The 15228-nt window shown below is 38.4% G+C and overlaps 1 protein-coding gene across 2 annotated transcripts in view; it reads right to left on the minus strand.

Moving 5' to 3' along the window:
• frmpd1a (FERM and PDZ domain containing 1a) overlaps positions 1–15228 on the minus strand; it is a 132554-nt gene that overhangs the window by 91628 nt on the left and 25698 nt on the right. For both annotated transcript variants that reach the window (XM_061988048.2, XM_061988047.2), the window contains exon 2: positions 6279–6392. The gene's annotated coding sequence lies outside the window, so the exon portion shown is untranslated. The remainder of the gene's footprint in view (positions 1–6278; positions 6393–15228) is intronic.

The raw sequence follows: 15228 nt of genomic DNA on the forward strand, positions 1-15228 counted from the left end.
CGCTCTGTCTGGGGGCCGACGGCTCATTTGCAATTGTTTTGTTGTGGTTTGAGATGATTTGTCGTATATTGTTCATGCAGCTGTAGCTCAATTTAATGTTGTTCTTGTTGAATACTTTTCTTAGGGTGCTGTCTTTGGGAAAGTGTTTGTCAATCAGATTGAGGAATTTGTGTCCAATGTTAGTTGAGACGTTTTTGCTGTATGGGGGGTTGTACCAGATGATGTCGTTTCGTTTTCTGTTCTTTTTTGGCTGGTTTCCTGGCGTGGGTTCATAGGTGAGGGTGAAATTGTATCTGCTTTCATCAAGGGCTTTTTGGTACGGGGGGGTTGCTTGGTCAAATTAAGCTTTGCTAGATGACAGCATCGATAGCCTTTTATTGATTCCGGTAGGTATTCTTTTCGTGGTGGTGGGTGGGTGGTTGCTGTCATGGTGCACGTATTGGAGTGTTGTGTTGGGTTTCGTGAATGGTTGGTAGCTGTTATTTCTCAGGTTGAAGGTGACGTCAAGGAAGTTGACGGTTTGCTTGTTGGCTTCAATCGTGATCCGTAGGCCGTTCTCTTTGAAAATTTGGCATATGCCCTTCTTGGTATTCTCGCTGCTCCTTGGCGAGGCGCGACACACTGCCAGTCCGTCATCACGGTAAATACCAAGGTTCAGATTGAAGCTAGCGAGCTGGGAGAGGAGGAAACTCCCAACGAGTTCACACGTTTCTGCTCCGTCAAAACTTCCCATAGTGACGTCAAATGTTGCATTGTTCTTTTTTTGCCATGGTGTACTGTTGTGGATGAGAATGGAGTTTTTTGCGTGGATGATGATGTTTCTTTCGTTGCCTGTGATTGAGTCGTAGTCTGAGGCGAAGTCTAGTGCTTGAGTCAGTAGGTCTTGCGTGATGGAAGAGTAAAATTCCTCGATATCAAAGGAGATAAAGTTGTGCTGTTGTTTGTCTTGGATGTTGTTGAACCATTTGATTACTGCTGCTGTATTTCTCCATTGGTTGAGTGGTGTTTTGTCCTTGATTTTTGTGTTGACTCTGTCCAGGATTATTTTGCTGATTTTTCCTATTTCAGATTTAGTTGGGTTTATTAGTCGGCATGTTGGGTTATTTGCGAAGTTGGGTTTGTGGTCCTTCAATGTGATGAAGGCTTCCTTGTTGGCTGTGGCGTCCACCCTGTCCTCAATGTCCAGTTCAGCCGCGATCCTTTTATTTTCCAGGTGGATGTTCTGTAAGGTATTGGGTTGCACTTTTTTGTATGATTTGGTGATGCCTCTGTCCAGTAAGGTGTGGTGTTCTGGTATGTCCATTCTGTAGAAGTTTGTGGTTTTATCGGCAGCTATGATGAGGTTGTTTACTTTCTTGATGCGCTCCTTGTCATTCTTCAGCTTGGTGAGGAGTGGGTTGCGGATTGGCTTGAATTTGACTGATTGTATCATTTTGAGCATGTCGTTCTCAAAATCCTTTAGTTCCTCAACTGTGGGTGGGTTCTTGGTAGATTTGAATCCGTAAGTTTTCTTTTGCGTTCCTTTTGTTTCAGGGTGGAGGAAAAAATGTGCTTTCCACCGCATCCTTCTTAGGAAGTGTTCCGTCTTTTCTATGAGCCTTAGCTTGTAGTCATTCTGCGCGGGTATGGGAATGTTCTTCGTGGAGTAGTCGATGTTGAATTTTTCCATTTCTGATCGTCGTACAGTGCTCAACAAATGTCAATTTGGAGCGGAGTATATGTCTTAATAAGGTTATCCAAAAAATAGTGCTCGATACCGTAGTAGAGCGCAATATATGTATGTGTGGGAAAAAAAAATCACAAGACTATTTCATCTCTACAGGCCTGTTTCATGAGGGGGGGTACCCTCAATCATCAGGGGATTTTAATGGGAGCATTCGCATACCATGGTTTATATAGGGCACAGAGTGGGTGGGTACAGGCTGGCTTAGGGGCGTGGTGATTGGCTCATGTGTTACCTAGGAGGTGTTTCCGTCTATGGCGGCATGTTGTTACAATTTCGCTGCGCTTGTTGAGGGATGACAGGTCTGGACGGTAAATAATAAACAGTTTCTCTTTCAAGCATAGGTTGCATCTTTTATTACCACTATTGTAAGGTGTGCTGGATGCAATAATTTGCCATGTTATTGAATATTCAACATTATTGTCTTTGAGGTCCCAAATGTGTTTGCTGAGTTCTGTGGTATTTCGCAGGTTTTTGTTCCTGAAAGAAGCCTTGTGATTGTTCCATCTGGTTTTGAATATATATATATATATATATATATATATATATATATATATATATGTATATATATATATATATATATATACATCTCCTGCCTCGAAAGAAAATAGTGTTTGCCTTGGTGCCCTTTTAACTTGCCTTGGGCCCTAAAATATGAACCCTCCTTTAAGGCAACACTTGCCTTGACCTTAAAAAGTTACAATTTGAGGCCTGCATATATATGTATAATGCACACATATTGTATAGCATATTTATACAACTATATAGCTATCTACATTATATGTTATTAGGGATGCAACGATTTGTCGACAATAAATATATATATATATATATATATATATATATTACACACATACACACCAGCCCTCAAACACATTTTTTTTTCTCTCAATGTGGCCCCCGAGTCAAAACAATTGCCCAGGTCTGTTCTATATAGTAAGTAGTTATTTTGTCACTTAGCAATATTGTTTTTTTGTTATTTTCCCCAATGTCTTGCTTTTCTACTGATATTTATGTTGTCTTGTTTTGTGGTACTTCTTTTGTTTTGTGATACTTAATGCTTATTGACTTGCAGGTAAAAGAAAACTTACCTTATAACTAAGGCTGAAACGACGCGTCGACGTAGTCGACGTCATCGGTTACGTAAATACGTCGACGTCGTTTTTATGCTTCGACGCGTCGCATATCTACGTCACACTGCCGTCATGGCGGAGCGCAAAGCAGATGATGCGAGCGAGGGAAAAAAAGCACGCCAAAAGTCGTCAAAAGTGTGGGAGTATTTCAATAAACAAATGTATATAATTCGGCATTATTTCGGCCAGTCGGCTTATAAAATCAGAGCCGATCAGTTTACGTTCGCGCGCAGGTATAACGCGGCGCGCTCCTGTCTCGTCTGCTGGTGCGCGAGCCCGGTAATTAGACCGCTGTGTCAAATCAAGGAGTACAAAAGACGCCAGCGCAGAGTGGAAAAAGGTTTAGTTCATTACAGATAACCCAGAGTTGTGCCAAAAGTATGTAAGACTTAATATTTCTCTTCGTGGGTGTGGCGCACCTGTTGCGCTGGGGGGGGGGGTTGTGTGCATGTAGCGTGCTTAGTCTGGAGGCTAAATACACACAGTGTGTTATGTAACTGTTGTTTAGTGTTGATATTCTTTGCTTAGTTTGATAAATGTTGGAGCAGTTTGCTTCATCAGGAGGGTGAAGTCGCTCAATTTAAAGTGTTGGATTTAACTGTGTTGGTGAGGGCGTAGAAAAAGGGGCATTTTTCTACCAGTAGACAGCGTTTAAGATTGAGTGTTTCACTGCTAAATTAATAATATATTTATATTGAATATGGATTTTAAATATGTATCTAAATAGGTGGTTAATTGGTTAGGTATTTATGTATTTGCATATTGGGTTTTCTGTTGCATTTATCTATTGTGTTTCTGGGTTTAAATGTATTTTATATGTATCTTGGTGCATTTATGTTGAGACAATTTATTTAAAATCTGTTTTAACTTAAAGGGAAAAGATGTGTGCATTTTCTTGCACTTGTTTAATGGTTAAGAGTTTGATAGCTAATTAATAGTTGTAAATTATGGGATTGATAATTGATTGATTTTTTACAGCATGTTAATCTTGTGGTGTTTTGTCCTTAAAGGTTTTTCACCTACTAAAGAAGCTAAAGGCTACTAAAGGCTACTAAAGGCTACTAAAGACAGCTAATGACAGCTAAAGAAACTAAAGTCTATTAACACTGCTAAAGACTGCTAAAAAGACTAAAGAAGAAAAAAGAAGCTGTTTCTTGGTTGGAAAAACTGTTGCAAACTAAAGGAAAATAAAAGGAAAAAGTAACTACGGTCTGGTCTTTTGAGTGAAATCCAGAAGCCACATTCAGCATTGGTACATCCCTTCAAGTGTGGGATAAGCACAGCGAAAAAAGCAAAACACTTGACAGTTGTTGTATGCACACTGTGTCGAGCGGAAATGGCCTATCATAGCAGCACAACGGCTATGAAGGAACATTTGAAAAGAAAACACCCGACAGCGTTCTTGCCATCACCATCAACTAGTCAATCGTCCGCGTGAGTATACATTGTCATCATTACACAAAATCATGAATGTGTCATTTGTATCTGCGTTGTAAATTCATAAACTAAAACACTGTTTCGCTCTGAGAGGCGCGTTTGGCATGCCTGTTCAGTGTTTACAAAGACGCGCTCCTCTTTAACGCTAACGTTAATTAGTTGTGCAAATACCTTTTACAACATTAACAGTTACATATACTATGTACAAACCAACAATTAACTTTCACTTTAATCATACTATCATTGTTGTGTTATTAAGCAAAATAAGCAATACTTTTACTTTTGTTGAAATGTTTACACTGTTACAGAATATTTCGTTTTGCACTTTTTTGTATTGGATGTTTATCTTTATTTTTGCACATTTTAAAGCAAAAAAAGCAATACTTTTACTTTAGAAATGCTTATACTATTGCAGAATATTAAGATTTGCACTGGATGTTTACTTTTATATTTGCACATTAAAAAGCAAATAAGCTACTTTTAATTTTGTTAAATGTTAAAAGTTTTAAATGTTTACATTGTTACAGAATATTTTGTCATGTTGTTGTCAATGTTGACTGAGTGGCCATACTTTTTTTTTTGTATATAAAAGTCATGCCTTTTGAAAAAACTGGCCAACATTTATTTTTTCATCTTCATTTTAAATAAAAAAAATAATCGGTAAAAGGAAAAATAATCTATAGATTAATCGAAAAAAATAATCTATAGATTAACCGATTAATCGAAAAAAAATAATCTATAGATTAATCGATAGAAAAATAATCGTTAGCTGCAGCCTTACTTATAACTCGGGATGTCCGATAATGGCTTTTTGGCGATATCCGATATTCCGATATTGTCCAACTCTTTAATTACCGATACCGATATCAACCGATACCGATATCAACCGATATATGCAGTAGTGGAATTAACACATTATTATGCCTAATTTTAACAACCAGGTATGGTGAGAAAAGGTACTTTAAAAAAAAATTAAATTAAAAATAAGATAAATAAATTAAAAACATTTTTTTGAATAAAAAAGATAGTAAAACAATATAAAAACAGTTACATAGAAACTAGTAATTAATGAAAAGTAGTAAAATTAACTGTTAAAGGTTAGTACTATTAGTGGACCAGCAGCATGCACAATTATGTGTGCTTACGGACTGTATCCCTTGCAGACTGTATTGATATATATTGATATATAATGTAGGAACCAGAATATTAATAACAGAAAGAAACAACCCTTTTGTGTGAATAAGTGTGAATGGGGGAGGGAGGTTTTTTGGGTTGGTGCACTAATTGTAAGAGTATCTTGTGTTTTTTATGTTGATTTAATAATAAAAAATAAAAAAAACGATACCGATAATTTCCGTTATTACATTTTAACGCATCTCTACTTATAACAATCGGCCAATTATTCAAATAACCTAAACTGAAAGTGACAATCGTTTTAATCATGCAGTCAAGAAAAAACTTGTGCTGGTTCAGCGTAAGAGTATTGAAAAAGTTATCCCTCATGTTAGTCAGCTACAGTAATGACGTTTTAAGGGGGATGGAAATAATTTCCAACAAGGCTCAAATCATTCTTTAGTTGTCTTCCATAACCTCTGTCTTTTTTTAGGATAATCAAAATCCTATCAGAATCATTAACCACATAACTTTTAGATCGAGAAACTTGTAATAATGGTGTTAAAAATCATTTAAAATGTAAATAATGTTTGCGTAATGTTCTGAATGCACATAGGCACAGTCACACAGTGCAGGCAAACTAGATTACAATTTATGTGTGCAGGCAATAACATGGAGTTTGTGCGTCACCTGTGCTTAGCCAGATTAGAATGAGCTTCTCCTTAACCTTCGAAGTCAGATTAGGGCAACAGACTAAGCTGCAGTATCTCAGACAGTGTCTCTTGTCCACTACTCACTCACTCTCTACCCGACGTGTCCTATATCTTTTAATGCACCCCAACAATTGGTTTAAAATTCACAGACCAACACACCTGCTCTCAGCACTTTATGTCAGGGCTCCATGAGGTTGCCAGTTAAAGTCCCATTCTGCTATCTATCCAGCCATCATGGTACTGTGCAGGGTCGGAGTGACATGTCTTCCTCGCCTGTTGACAAACACAAAGTTGTAAATAAGAGTTAGGGAACATGTATGAAAAGGCAAATACATACAGTTGTGGTCAAAGGTTTACATACACTTGTAAAGAACGTTTTTGGTAGCCATCCACAAGCTTCTGGTTGAATTTTTGACCACTCCTCTTGACAAAATTGGTGCAGTCCAGCTAAATGTGTTGGTTTTCTGACATGGACTTGTTTCTTCAGCATTGTCCACACGTTTAAGTCAGGACTTTGGGTAGGCCATTCTAAAACCTTAATTCTAGCCTGATTTAGCCATTCCTTTACCACTTTTGATGTGTGTTTGAGGTCATTGTCCTGTTGGAACACCCAACTGCGTCCAAGACCCAACCTCCGGGCTGATGATTTTAGGTTGTCCTGAAGAATTTGGAGGTAATTCTCCTTTTTCATTGTCCCATTTACTCTCTGTAAAGCACCAGTTCCATTGGCAGCAAAACAGGCCCAGAGCATCTGCTGTGCAGTATGTGTGTTGGGGTCCTTTTTTTCAGGAACACTAATACCAAAAGTCACAATGTCCGTGTCATGTCTGTGTAATCATGTTTTGTTTTAAGTCATGTTTTGTTTAGTTATAGGACTCTTTAGTTTCTGTCTTTTCACTCCTTTGTCTTGTTTCCATGATTACCCCATTAGTTTCACCTGTTCCACGTTTGGACTCATTGTGCACTCTTGATTGTCACCATAGCAACCCATTAGTTTTCACCTGTCACGTCACGCACCTGTTTCACGTCTTGAGTCACGCACCTGTTTCACGTCTTGAGTCACGCACCTGTTTTCGTTAATCATGTCTGTAGTATTTAAGTTCAGTGTTTTTCAGTTTGTCTTTCTGACGACCTCACCACATTTATGCTCTGTCCATGCCTGATACTTCTTTCCATGTCCATTCTTCATGCAACTATTTTTGTCCAAGCCAAGTAAGTTTTTGTTCCATGTCCATAGTCTTTTTGGTTTCATAGTTTGTTCTCCGCCATTGTGCGTGTTTTTCGTTTGTACTTTTTTGCTATAGTCTTTTGGTTTCATAGTTTATTCTCCGCCAAAGTGCGGGCTTTTCGTTTATTCTTTGTTTGATAAATAAATCATGTACCTTCATTCCCGTCTCGCCCGTGCCAACTTTCCGTTGCATCCCGGAAAAGCAAACACCCAAGATCAAGTCTTGACAGTCCGATTAAGTTCTAAAAACGTTACGACAAACCACCTAAAAAAAAAACCGAATGGAATTTTACAGTTTTTTACTGGATGGGACACCCAAAATGTGCATGAAAATAAAGAAAGTGGGATTTTTAATATTAACTATGAACAACATATGAACATCGCTCCTCTTTTACTTCTCACACCACCTCCTCCATAGTTGTGTATCTTTTACATTAAAGCAAAACACAACAAAAATGTAAAAAACAGCAAAATATGAATGCAAAGGGTAATAAACACCTACAATATGATATATTATCACGTAAAAATTTGCTTCCGCATCTGTTTCTGACACATGCATTTCGGACTGGCTGTGACGTAGATTACCGTAATAACTCGTATATCACCAAAAACCTGCAGATTTTGACCATTGAAATACTTTCTATAGTTCAAGACTTATGGTAATTTAAAAACAGCACTGCACATCATAATGGCGGCTACAGTTTTGATGTTAAAGGTCTAAAAAAATTATGTAGAACGTCCGGCGGGCTGGATTGAAAATCATTACGGGCCGCATGTGGCCCGCGGGCCGTATTTTGCCCAGGACTGTGCTACACTATGGAACACAATGTCTCGCCAAGAACCTGATTAATACAAGTGTAATCAATATTTTAAGATTACCTTAGACCTCGTATTTAATGAGCTCATATTTAAAGTAAGCACTAATTTAATTAAGTCATTGAACAATCGAATCTAAATCATATTCTGTACTTAACAAAATTATGAATACATACTGCACTCATTAGAACACCTCACATCTAAACATGGTCTACTTTAGTACTGTATTTTCCGGATGATAGGGGGCACCGGATTATAAGGCGCACTGCTGATGAATGGTCTATTTTTGATCTATCTAATAACTAAAGTTCCTTGGGTGAATAAAGTAAACTCACTACACCGGTATGTTTTAGCGCTTTCATGGTGAGTTTACTGACAGATATAAGTAAGAACTTATTGACTACGGTGTCGGCATGGACTACAAAGGCGGGCGCACACAATTTTTCAGGATTGATGCAGATCCCAAATACAGATCAGCAGGTACCAGAAGGTAAAAAAAAGTTGCTTTTGCATAATATTGCAAAACAAAACACCAGATAATATGTCTTACCTTATACACACCATAATAATACTCGTATGTTGACGCACAGTACAATCTATCAAGCGGTGCAGCTACCAAAGTCGTACTAAAACATGTTGATAGATTTTTTTAACGCTGTGTGAAATGTTCTATATTTTCAATCAAACATATAAAATGTTGGTGTTTACTGCCATCACATTGCAGTCTACACATATCTCTTATGTTAGACTGCCATCTATTGGTCACACTTATCATTTCACCATGTACCAAATAAAATAGCTGCGAGGTCGGTAAGCAAAACCAGAATTATTCCGTACATTTGGTGCACTGTCGATTTTAGAGAAAATGAAAGGATTTTAAGTGCGCCTTATAGTCTGGAAAATACGGTTAACAAAATAACAAATACACAGCGGTGGGTAGAGTAGCCAGAAATTGTACTCAAGTAAGAGTACTGTTACTTTAGAGATTTATTACTCAAGTAAAAGTAAGGAGTAGTCACCCAAATATTTACTTGAGTAAAAGTAAAAAGTATGTTGTGAAAAAACTACTCAAGTACTGAGTAACTGATGAGTAACATACACACTCATATCATATATATATATATATATATATATATATATATACATACATACATACATACATATACATTGATATATACAGTATATAATTTATAAGTATTTATTTTGCTGTTTTTGTTTACATGTTAAAGGTGTTTTAATGAATATACATGCATGTTTAACATATAGATTCCTTTCTTTAATGAAGACTAGAATATAAGTTGGTGTATTACCTGATTCTGATGACTTGCGTTGATTGTAATCAGACAGTCGTGATGATAACGTCCACGTTTTCAAATGGAGGAGAAGAAAAGTTCCTCCTTTCTGTCTAATACCACATGAAAGTGGTGGGTTTTTGGCATCCTATTTGTCCAGCTTCCATATTCGTTTTTATACACTTTACAAGAAATATATTGGTGTCAAACTCCGTAGCTTGCTAGCTTGTTTACGCTGGCTTTCGGAGACTCTTGTTTTGAAAGCGCAGGCGCGATGGCGCGGCACTTTTATTGTGAAGACAGGAACGTCCTCATGTGCGGTCAGTCTTGAGGCTTTTGACGGTACGGTTGAAATAAAACAAGTATCTTTTTTCCTTCACACTTTTGATTGATTGATTGGAACTTTTATTATTAGATTGCACAGTACAGTACACATTCCGTACAATTGACCACTAAATGGTAACACCCCAATAAGTTTTTCAACTTGTTTAAGTCAGGTCATGTGACCACCTGGCTCTGTTTGATTGGTCCAACGTCACCAGTGACTGCATCTGTTTGATGGAACGAAGTGAAACGTCACCAGTAAGGCAGGCACTTTGAAGGTCTGTCTGACAGACCAAAACAAACAAAGCGTGCATTAACAGATCGATAAAAATTAGTAGCGAGTAGCGAGCTGAATGTAGATAAAAGTAGCGGAGTAAAAGTAGCGTTCCTTCTCTATAAATATACTTAAGTAAAAGTAAAACTATGTTGCATTAAAACTACACTTAGAAGTACAATTTATCCCAAAAGTTACTCAAGTAGATGTAACGGAGTAAATGTAGCGCGTTACTACCCACCTCTGCAAATACACCAGACCGGGCTGCAAGTTCATTTAAAGAAAACTTGAATAAGACGAACATCTTTGCATCAGGTTCCTGAAAGCACTAGAGCCCTAACATAGAGGATTTTGTCAATACATTTTGTATTACATTAGTATTACATTTTGGCTGTAAGTCCTTGAAAACAGCAGAGCCAAATTTAGTAGTTCTGACAAAGTAAATACACACAATTTAAATGTCCACTGCAGAGGATGCCGGTTCTCAGGAATATACAAAATAAGGATATTAGTGAAGGGAGAAGTGCAGCCCTCCCGTTGCTTACCTTCCTGGCAACGTGGCCTCCAAAACCATTTACTTCAAGAATCAAGAAAAAAAAGACAGACAGGCAAAAAAATAATAATGATTGTTCTGCAAGGCTGCACTTCTTGAGCTGTTGCACTTGCTAAGCTCCAAAAACAATTTATATTTAATGAGGTCCTGAAAAAAAGCCCTGGGAAAATCCCATCAGCTCCACTGCCAGTTATTTCAATGCTTGTCCCAAGCGTAGGTTTTCCTATTGCTCTACTGAATAATGTATTTAACATGTTTCCACTGGTACAGTTATCCATCCAACCATTTTCTACCGCTTGTCCCTCTCGATTCACGGGGGTGCTGTACCTATCCCAGCTGCATTCGGGCATAAGGCGAGGTACACCCTGGACAAGTTACCCATCTCTCGAATGTCTGTCTTGCTTGTCTAAAAGTTGGTTAAAGGGTCTGTTTGCAACATTTACACTGATGCCTAGAGGGCACTAACTTTCCAATGTAATTACACAGTATATCCCGCCCTCTTACGACTTCTAGACGTAATGACATACCTACGTACATACACTATATTGTCAAAAGTATTTGGCCACCCATCAAAATGATCAGAATCAGGTGTCCTAATCACTTGGCCCGGCACAGGTGTATAAAATCAAGCACTTAGGCATGGAGACTGTTTCTAGAAACATTTGTGAAAGAATGGGCCTCTCTCAGGAGCTCAGTGATTTCCAGCGTGGAACTGTCATAGGATGCCACCTGTGCAACAAATCTAGTCGTGAAATTTCCTCGCTCCTAAATATTACAAAGTCAACTGTCGGCTTTATTATAAGAAAATGGAAGAGTTTGGGAACAACAGCAACTCAGCCACGCAGTGGTAGGCCACGTAAACTGACAGAGAGGGGTCAGCGGATGCTGAAGCGCATAGTGCAAAGAGGTCGCCGACTTTCTGCACAGTCAGTTGCTACAGAGCTCCAAACTTCATGTGACCTTCCAATTAGCCCACGTACAGTACGCAGAGAGCAGCTGCGGCTAAGCCACACATCACCAAGTCCAATGCAAAGCGTCGGATGCAGTGGTGTAAACCATGTCGCCACTGGACGTTGTGTAAATGGTAAATAAAAACAAAACACAATTATTTGCAAATCCTTTTCAACTTATATTCAATTGAATAGACTGCAAAGACAAGATATTTAATGTTCCAACTGAGAAACCAAATGTTTTTTTTGCAAATAATCATTAACTTAGAATTTAATGGCAGCAACACATTGCAAAAAAGTTGGCACAGGGGCATTTTTACCACTGTGTTACATGGCCTTTCCTTTTAACAACACTCAGTAAACGTTTGGGAACTGAGAAGACCATTTTTTAAGCTTTTCAGGTGGAATCCTTTCCCATTCCTGCTTGATGTACAGCTTAAGTTGTTCAACAGTCCGGGGGTCTCCGTTGTGGTATTTTAGGCTTCATAATGCGCCACACATTTTCAATGGGAGACAGGTCTGGACTACAGGCAGGCCAGTCTAGTACCCGTACTCTTTTACTACGAAGCCACGCTGTTGTAACACGTGCAGAGTGTGGCTTGGCATTGTCTTGCTGAAATAAGCAGGGGCGTTCATGGAAAATACGTTGCTTGGATGGCAACATATGTTGCTCCAAAACCTGTATGTACCTTTCAGCATTAATGGCGCCTTCACAGATGTGTAAGTTACCCATGCCTTGGGCACTAATACACCCCCATACCATCACAGATGCTGGCTTTTCAACTTTGCGCCTATAACAGTCTGGATGGTTCTTTTCCTATTTAGTCCGGAGAACACGACGTCCACAGTTTCCAAAAACCATGTGAAATGTGGACTCGTCAGACCACATTACACTTTTCCACTTTGCATCAGTCCATCTTAGATGAGCTTGGGCCCAGCGAAGCGGGCAGCGTTTCTGGGTGTTGTTGATAAATGGTTTTCGCTTTGCATAGTAGAGTTTTAACTTGCACTTACAGATGTAGTGACAAACTATAGTTACTGACAGTGGTATTCTGAAGTGTTCCTGAGCCCATGTGGTGATATCATTTACACACTGATGTCTGTTTTTGATGCAGTATTGCCTGAGGGTTCGAAGGTCACAGGCATTCAATGTTGGTTTTCAGCATTGCCGCTTACATGCAGTGATTTCTCCATATTCTCTGAACCTTTTGATATTACAGACCGTAGAAGGTGAAATCCCTAAATTCTTTGCAATAGCTCGTTGAGAAATGTTGTTCTTAAACTGTTGGACAATTTGCTTACGCATTTGTTCACAAAGTGGTGACCCTCGCCCCATCCTTGTTTGTGAATGACTGAGCATTTCATGGAAGCTGCTTTTATGCCCAAGCATGGCACCCACCTGTTCCCAATTAGCCTGTTCACCTGTGGGATGTTCCAAATAAGTGTTTGATGAGCATTCCTCAACTTCCTCCGTCTTTTTTGCCACTTGTGCCAGCTTTTTTGAAACATGTTGCAGGCATCAAATTCCAAAAGAGCTAATATTTGCAAAAAATAACAAAGTTTTCCAGTTCAAATGTTAAGTATCTTGTCTTTGCAGTCTATTAAATTGAATATAGGTTGAAAAGGATTTGCAAATCATTGTATTCTGCTTTTATTTACCATTTACACAACGTGCCGACTTTACTGGTTTTGGGTTTTGTAATAACGGTATTGTTGAATATGCTCAAAAAGTACTTATACACACACTGAAATATTTTGACAAAGTTATTTAAAAACAACAGGACAAAAGCTGCAATATTTTATATACACACAAAAACATCGCAATCCAGGAGATTCTTAACTCCAGTTGGGTTGACAAGGGCAATATCTGAGTCTGCCAAAGTGCTGCAATACAGCAGACCTATAAAATCTCTAATGCTGACTGTCAGTTTAAAAAAAGTCAGCTTGCCATGTCTACAAGATAAATGCCTTCACAACTCCTGCATCACTTTCACCTCCCAAAGTGCATGTGTATGATCGGAACTACATGCACACACACTCCAAACTGAGTAGTAAACAAAGAAAAACAGATAAAACATGTGTTCCGAACAACACATGTGATCTGAACCAGGTCAGATCAATCATAATCAGAAATAATTTATTAATCCCGAGGGGAAATTCACTTTTTATTTTTTTCTTCAGCATCAACAACATGGTTCTGATTTGTTTCATAAGCCGCTCCATCCCTTGTTTACACCATCACAATAATTTAGAATTAAATCAATCAATAAAAGAAACAGCACACGATTGAAGTGAAGACAACTTTAATTTAAGAGCTGTGAAAAAAATATGCCCTTTTACCATTTATAATTTAAACCTACATCCAGGTACATTATACTGTACAGTAGTACTGAGAGTATCCAAATACAGTAACCACCATTTTAACACTTGGATGAAAATAATTTGCAGTAAATTGCGTCTATGGACATTAAATTATGAGTATTCAACAAGATAAATATATATATATATATATACTGTATATATATATATATGTATATATATATATATTCCAGTCATTCACAAACAAGGATGGGGCGAGGGTCACCACTTTGTGAACAAATACGTGAGCAAATTGTCGAACGGTTTAAGAACAATATTTCTCAACGAGAAGTGCTGCAAGGAATTTAGGGATTTCACCATCTACGGTCCGTAATATCATCTAAAGGTTCAGAAAATCTGGAGAAATCACGGAAGACCAAAAACCAACATTGAATGCCCGTGACCTTCGATCCCTCAGGGGGTACTGCATCAAAAAGCTACATCAGTGTGTAAAGGATATCACCACATGGGCTCGGGAATACTTCAGAAAACCACTGTCAGTAACTACAGTTTGTCTCGCTACATCTGTAAGTGCAAGTTAAAACTCTACTATGCAAAACGAAAGCCATTTATCAACAACACCCACAAACGCCGCCGGCTTCGCTGGGCCCGAGCTCATCTAAGATGGACTGATGCAAAAAGTAAAAGTGTTCTGTGGTCTGATGAGTCCACATTTCAAATTGTTTTTGGAAACTGTGGACGTTGTGTCCTCCAGACCAAAGAAGAAAAGAACCATCCGGACTAGTTCAGAAGACAGCATCTGTGATGGTATGGGGGTGTATTAGTGCCCAATGCATGGGTAACTTACACATCTGTGAAGGCACCAATAATGCTGAAAAGTAGATACAGGTTTTGGAGCAACATATGTTGCCATCCAAGCAACGTCTTTTTCACGGACACCCCTGCTTATTTCAGCAAGACAATGCCAAGCCACATTCTGCACTGAAAATGGAATGGGTATTATCTACATCATTTGCCATATTTTTGTCATACTTCCTAAAATAAAGTTCAAACTCAAAACTTCAATCACCTGCTGATTTGTTTCTGTTATTTTTTATCAAAACCATTGTGGTTGTGTACACTGTAAAGGTAAAATCCCCCCAACATTGTGACTGTCCAAACACTTCTAGACTATCCAGGTTTACAAAAAAAACATTCATAGGGTGGAAAAACTGTGATAATAGTTACAGTACCATTTAAATCAGGGGTGTCAAATGTACGGCCCGTGGGCCCACGAACAGGTTTAATCCGGCCCACGGCCCACACAATAAGTTTAAGTGTAACATGAGCTACAATTTTTTTTATTAAAGAAAC

Source organism: Nerophis lumbriciformis, linkage group LG27 (assembly GCF_033978685.3).
Source record: "Nerophis lumbriciformis linkage group LG27, RoL_Nlum_v2.1, whole genome shotgun sequence".
In the NCBI taxonomy this organism is placed as follows: domain Eukaryota; kingdom Metazoa; phylum Chordata; class Actinopteri; order Syngnathiformes; family Syngnathidae; genus Nerophis; species Nerophis lumbriciformis.